This window comes from Triticum dicoccoides, chromosome 3B, assembly GCF_002162155.2.
Source record: "Triticum dicoccoides isolate Atlit2015 ecotype Zavitan chromosome 3B, WEW_v2.0, whole genome shotgun sequence".
NCBI lineage: Eukaryota > Viridiplantae > Streptophyta > Magnoliopsida > Poales > Poaceae > Triticum > Triticum dicoccoides.
Window position 1 is genome coordinate 333808999 of NC_041385.1, and position 7734 is coordinate 333816732.

The 7734-nt window shown below is 39.1% G+C and overlaps 1 long non-coding RNA gene across 2 annotated transcripts; it reads right to left on the reverse strand.

Annotated features, from left to right (window-relative positions):
- Positions 1–3861: 3861 nt before the first annotated feature.
- LOC119281272 lies at positions 3862–6932 on the reverse strand. Of its 2 annotated transcripts, none has more exons than XR_005138343.1 (3): positions 6704–6932; positions 4720–4795; positions 3862–3943 (listed from the first exon to the last, which is right to left on the reverse strand). It is a non-coding gene; the product is annotated as an uncharacterized LOC119281272 (long non-coding RNA). The 2 variants fall into 2 exon arrangements; XR_005138342.1 differs by having other exon boundaries at positions 4720–4792; positions 6704–6920.
- Between the last annotated feature and the right edge of the window lie 802 nt (positions 6933–7734).

A 7734-nucleotide genomic window follows, 5' to 3' on the forward strand; every position in this document is an offset into this window, starting at 1 on the left:
GAATTATTGAATACCTAGTCCACTCTAGCATGGATTGCGCATTACTAGTGACGAGAGTGGCGTGCTCACTCTCAGGACGGGGTCGTGCCAGGTAGGCCGGCCATGACTGTTTTTACAGGGCACGGACACACCATTGCATGATTGTGGCACGGGGGGTTGATATCAATCAAGTGGACTCCATGTTGGTGGCGTCTAGGGAAAGGTAGTGATCGTGTGCTTACCCCGGGTACTTGAGGTACCGCGGATCATGGGTGACACGAAGGCTCCCGGATCTTGTGGGGAAAGTGTGCAACCTCTGTAGAGTGTAAAACTATTCGAATAGCCGTGTCCACTGTCAAGCACAGTTGGGTAACCGCTCTTGGGCTACATCCAAATGTTGACGAAACCTGGTGTGTGTGTATGTGTGTGTGTGTGTGTATGGATGAGTGGAAAGAACTACTTGGGTCAAGTCAAAAGACTTGACTTGTTGATTAACCTGAAGTTGATCCAAACTCCGTTTATGTTGATACTTGTAACTCGTCCTCATGGTTACTTAAATTCTTATGATGCATGATTTACAAGTTGTTGAACATGTCATATCACTCAAAACTAGCTTTTTGCAAAAATTTACCTACATCATGCATTGTTGTACCTTGATCCAAAACATGGGTTGCTTGTGAGTACATTCAAAGTACTCATTGGCTTTCCACTAGTTATTTTATTGGCCAGGCATGAAAGAACAAGATATGATGGAGAATACATTGGTGATGAACATGCGAGCTAGGATGCTTCCTAGTTAGAATACCTGTAGGGTTAAGGCAGATGGCATGGGTTCATGCTATCGTTGAAGATTTTCCGCTGCGAGTTTATGAAAACTTGACCGTAATGGTCATAATTTGTGTAATACGGTATGTATGGATGTAAGACTCTTATTATCCAGTTTCTATGTGTTCAGTGAGCATTGATCTCTGGGATCACTATACACATGCATTCGATGATCTTGTCTTATGAGTCGGGGTCCCCACAGAGCTGGTATCAGAGCCATCCTGACTGTAGGAAGCCTTAGTTAGCATGGTCGCTAGTTAGGGTAAAACTATTTTCAAAACTATCACTAATTTTCAAAAACTATCTATACTTCTGTTCCCTTCTGAGTTTTTCAAAAACTAAAGATATATTTTCTTTATTGACCTCTTCCCCCTCAAAACTTTTGCAAACCGTCGCTAGCACCCTCATGCCCCTGACCACGGGATTCCTTGTAATCCTCGTGCATAGTCTAGAAGGAAAACACCATGCCAAACATTCACCCACATCTTCTGAACACAAGTTTGGCGACACCACGACAAGACAGAAGACACCATCTCGAGGGCTAAGGAAACCAAGACTCGGAAGGTGGTGACACCCTTACCACTGCCCCGGGATGATGCAACCTTGTCCTACGACGGCCAGGGTGTAAGATATGCAAGATTATGATATTCATCGCTAATAGAGCATCCTTGCCCTTACCGTTGTTGCATCGACAACCACGGGTGGATGAGAACCTCACCAATTGGTCTGCCTCACTATAGTGAGCAGGAAAACGGTTCTCGGCATCCCCCGCCCTCGGTGATGATACTATCCACGATGTGTCTGACAGATTGGACCTCTACTATGCCTTGTTAATATAAATTGCATAAAGGATTGCCTACCTGGTACCGTCGATGCCTTAGAAGGCAAAAGGGGTTGTCATGATTAAGAAGACAACAGAAGACCGAGTCGATGCCAGGTACGAGGAACCACCTTCAACCCGTCAGCTCATCAGGAAAGAAGTTGATGAAGATTCTTCAGGTCCAGCCCGGATCGTTTCATCGAACAACTACAAGAGACGTAGCGACACCTGAGGAAAATCCAGGAGGTTGCACGAGGCATGGAGCAAAGCACGTCTACCAAGTCCGAGAACCCCTAGGGTAGGATGAGTCATGTACCCCCTATGCACAGTCGAGTCCTTATTATGGTTCAAATGGAACCATGTTCTGTGTTGTTGCTTGTTTTTATTTGTTTGTGTTTCGATATAAGTCGCCCTTTTGCCCTAGGCAAGAAGTACACGATTATATCACCTTCCTTATCTTAATGCTTGTGTTTGGCCCTTTTGGCACTTGTTTGTTTGCACTTGCACTGTAGAACCCCCTTTAGGCATTCCCCTCCTGTATGCTACTTTTCCCCTCTCATCTCTCTCATCAACTGAAGACCAGCAAGACAAGATGCACCAAGGATTCCACCTCGCCGGCCAACTAGCACTGAAGACTTTTGCTACAGCTTCCTCGACCAAGTGCAACCCCATAGAGTTATGTTTACCCATCTGTAGACCCTTCGAGCCTTCACGAGATGCCCCAGCTCAAATCCTTAACCATGTTCTTAACTATGGAATTGCAAGAGAACCAATTAAGCCTCCATAACCTTGCTCAGCACTGGGTTCATAATGGAACTAGGGGACATAGTGAACGAGCACATTATTATCTTAAGATAGCACCAAAACTGACGATGCCATAGGGAAGACCAATTTGAGGATATAGGAATAGAGGACTAATGACTTGATGAGTTCATATCAGTGACCTTGAGGAATTATCTGAGACTCTTTGGTGGATTATGAGGCTTTCATGTTGATAGATGAATTTGGTGGGATCATATTAATAGAACTAGTGGACCCGTTGCACCAAATGGCGCAGAGACCTGCTAATTCCATGTTAGCGATGAAAAGAAATCCATGATTTAGTTGATTTTATTATGGGCAAGCACATATGTCAACGAATTTAATCTCTCTAAGTTGGGGAAAACAGGGGCTCGCTGTCTACAATAGATGTATATACACATTTAAATTTGATAACATAGAGTTCTATTTGAAACAAAATCTAAGTAAAAAATCTATCCCCTTTAGTATGAAACAACAGTATTTTGTTGTCTATAATAACATGTATATACACATTCTAATTTGGTAGCACAAAATCCCATTCAAAATCATGCCACTGAATATATGTGCATCTTTTTGAATCCATGTGCGCATTGTAAAAAAATATGTATTAGTTATATTTGTTGTGAGAATGCGCATACGATAACAAATTTAACCACGTTTCATAAAAAAAATATAGGTTTGTTATCTACAATAAGATGTGCATGCACATTTTACTTTGGTAGCATAGAGTCTCACTCAAAATCACATTGCATTGAAAATATATGTATTAAACATGTTAAGGACGCCTTATACTATTTTAAAAAGAGTAGTGTTTCTATCAACTTTGTTTTTGTGTGTTTGAAAAAAGAGAGTATTTATGTGCCACTTAGACGCACATATATTTGAGAGCAGTCGTATGGCAGCCAGTTCGGCCCATGAATCGAACGACTTATTTATCCCTTCTTCCTCGGCACTTATTTAGCCATTCTTCCTTGGCAGATTTGTTCGGTGAGACACAAAACTCCTCAGTAGTACTTCCATCATCTTAACAATTGGGATGGATATCATCCACTACAATGAAGAACAATAACATTTCTCTATATCTTGAAGAATAAGAACATCACTTACAGTACATTTGATCAAGCGACCAATTAACAGAAGAATAATAAAATTTCTCTATAACTTGAATTCCACATATGGGATTATTAATATATTGACTTGTATGGATGACTTCATTCGTAACAATACATATGCCTTCTGTTTATTTGCTTGACAGAATGTCCATCACATGAATCAATCAAATAGGAGGAACTGGAGAGTATTTGAAACCGAAAAAAAGAATTGATCCTAACGATGTGAAGTGTAGTAGCTTTAAAGCCTATGAATTATTTTGCTTCTAGTGCAGGGCTTCAAGAATCAAAAGACACCACTCGAGCTCTCTTCGGCCTCATAAGCCCTGTTGTTAATATCCTTAACCCCAAAAGGTTCCCACTTAGCATCTTTGTTGTTCTCATGATCCTTATTAGGTGTCAGCTTATCCTGAAGAAAAGGCAGTTGATGCCGCTAATTAAAAAACATCCTTAAGAAACACAATCAACTAAACCTTGAACACAAGTAGGCCTAGAGCTAGAAAACAATACATCATATTACCAAGCAAAAAGCATGTAGAAATATCAAATTGAAGCAGAACTATTTGAAAACCAAAATGCACGCTAAGTAAAATAGAAACATCAGTGATTTTCTTGATGTCACACATGAGAGAGAAGTAGGAACATATAATTGCCCTCTGGGTAAACGCTGGACTCTTTAAGTAGAGCAAACAAAAGATAAGCATGTACATTGCTTTTATTTAGTCACAACATAGCACAAGCATACTTAATATCCTGAGCATAAGTGTGACTACCAGCAACATATGAGGATTTGACAAATGCGAGATACCACAACCAATTTTGAACTTTGCACAACTTCATGAATATACTTAATATCCTGGCAACACTATATCCATACTACTTGAGGAAGTAAATAATCAAATGACACTCACACAAGGGTTGTAGAGTTTTATCATTTCCGCTTTATAATCCAAAAAAACTATATAGTTAATTTGCAAGTATTTGCATGACATGACAATGGCTTCGACAAATATCCATCTTTTACAACATGAACACATATTTATCGATTACAGTTAGTAATGGGAAGTGATGGTAGCTCACTCTATAACATCGTCCACACCAGGAAAAGATAGTAAAGCAGCCAGATCCCACGACAAATAGGATATGTAAAGGTTGGAAAGAGAACTATATAGAGAACAAACTTACATGTAAAGATGTGGCATGGCCTGTGAAAATGGAGTAGTGTGATGTCACACTATTGGCTATCGCTATAGAAAAACTGCTGCAACAACAAAAATAAAAACTGAAAAATTGTATTTATGCACAGTATAATGCCTGGCCATCAATATTTTGCATCAAATCTCAGCAAATGCTCTAAATACATATATCAGGAAGTTCTCCTAATACTCTAGTAACATAATCTAAATTACCCGATGTGGAATCCTTCAGAACTAATCGGCTGACATAAAACCGGTGAAATCGATAACACAACAGAACAATAATTGAATGCTTAGTTTTCTTAAAGGTATTTTTATTTACATATCTAAGGTCATCCGCGCATAACATTATCAAACTATAAGAATCAGTATATCACACTACACATTTATTTAACTTGTAATGGAACTTCAACAAACATAGCAACTAACAGTAACTGGTGTATGCCATGCAAAGAAAATTGCACTCTGGAAGAGCAATGACATAAAAGAGACCATACTCAATTTGGGTGACCTTGACAAACAAATTGTCTTCATCAGACAACAACTTCGCGAATGACAACACATACACATGACAAATGGGTGGCTTGTTAAGACACAGGGACACTATTTTGATAACATTAAAAAAATCCAAATCAAGCGCTTGAAAGGCCAAATGATGGTGCGAGGTAACTCACTGTATATAATTAGTTCTTGTAATAAGAGATCTATAGAGCAGCGAGCAAATCTAGAACCACAACTCTGAGAACACCAATATGCCATATACACAATTAGAACCATGGAAAAACCTACAGTAGCAGAAATAACCACCATATATTGTCTGTTTAGAGAAACCTACTCAAGGGTGGTAATCTCTAGCATTTATGTACCTACAGTACTCGCATCGATATCCATGAGCCAAAAAGGTGGAGAGATAAATTAATTTTAGTGGGGACTAATAGGCAAGATAGCTGCCATACATACAACAACTAAGTACCCTTGCATGGATTGTATGCCACCCAACTTGAAACAGATGCCCACGCCACGCGCCAAATCAAGCAAAGGAACAAAAGACTAAAAAAATTATAGGCCTGGTTAGACCTCCTGTACATAACGAAAATCTGGTCTTCCAAGAACAAGATGCTAATATACTTTCAGAAAATTGATGGTGAGACCATGAAGTCACAAAGAAATGGTATGTTAGCAACTCTGTACAACCTGCTATTTAATTATTTTCCTCCTCTCGAGCTACAATTTTGAACACAACACAACAATCACCAAAGGAATGCGAGACATTCAGGCATCCAATAGCTCCAAATTACAATTGTAGACTGGAGGCTATCGATTGTCAAACTATTTATTTTTCCATGGCTTGTGAAAATCTATAGTAGTGCAGCGTCACATTGTTGGTACAGAAAAGGCTGGTGCAATGATGAAAACAGAAACTGATGGTTTTGCTTGTGTGGAGCATAGTGCCTAGCCACCATATTTTGCAACAAACATCAGCAAATTCTACAAATACACATATCAAAAATTTGTCCTAACATTCGGTAACATAATCTAGAAAGGTTAAACCAAGTCATATAAGCTCACCTTATGTGATGAATAGCATCCACCATGTAGCTTTATCATGGGTACTGTTCGACACTGGACTTTAAAGCATAAACACATGTTACTACATTCAAATCTTTGTCACTGATTTTTTTATGGAAATATATAACACCCTCTACCAAGGATTATAAAAACTAAAACAAAAGAATGTCCAGTTTGAGCTCTTCTCTATGCATATCTTATATTTCCTATATGAAACCATTGTCGGAATTATGACATATCTCATAATTTTAATGTAGGGTGACTGCACTGCTCGTCTGCTTCTTTACAAAAGTTAAACTGATACATTATCCTTGCTAAGTTAATTCCATCGATCATATAATGCTTGCTAAGTAACGTTTTGGAAGCAAACATGAGGAAAATGCTTGGTAAGAGGAAAAAAATACCTTCAAAAAAATCAATGTTTCAGCATTCGTGTTGATTCTTGTAAACCGAGATTCACAATTTCTGGGACATTCTGCAAATAAATCAATCATCCATACCGAGGATATATCAAATACTTCCGCATGAAAATGAAGAAGAAAAACATGGCACACATCATTCATTCATAGAGCTTAAAACATGCTAGAAGGTGACAAAAGTATGTCAGATTGACAATAAATAACAGATAGCTCCATCTGTACTCACTGTTGTTGGGACTATCAAAATTAAAATTCCATGTCTTTAAGAAAACTGACAAAGCTTGAGGGCCTCTTAAATACGAAGAAAGGGCATGTGCAGAGAGGCCATACATACTGATTAAGAAAACTCACTTTTTAGCAACCAGACTCCTTCAAGGAGAGGTGGGGGCATGGTCACGGGATTTGGGCTCAGGAGCAATAGGGCTGCATGATAAAAACAAACAGAAGACTTTCTTGCATGTTTTACTGCTTGGTTATTCAGTAACTATGAAGTAATTCAAAATCTAAAAGCAAGTTGATGTATATGGTTGCTATAGTATGCATTGCCATCTTCCATTTGCTCGCTGCAAATCCAAACTTGGCATTCACATAAAGTTTCTTTCTTGCAAATCCAAACTTGGCACTCACATACGTATTTTTTTTCCTTCTTGCCTACAGATTCTTCTACCAACAAAAGAACTTAGGCATATAAATAACCGCCTTCTTTAGTCGAGAGGCCATTCTCACATGAGCTTCAAATGCCATACCGATGAGAAAAGCAGGAAAGATCAACGAGAGGAGTAACACTCAGCAGCAGGAAGCAAAACTGAAGAAAAAGTATGTTTCGACACAAGCATTTCATCAAATTGCTTACAGACAAGTATCGGAAGAGCCGTTTCACCTCAGCGTTGAAGGCAAGAACTCTTGGAAAGGGGAATACGGAAGAGATCACAAACCTGCACATGAACAAAGGTAGCAAGGCTAAATACCATGAGGAATAGAGTGCCCAATAGGAAGGGTAGCAGGCAAGAAACCAG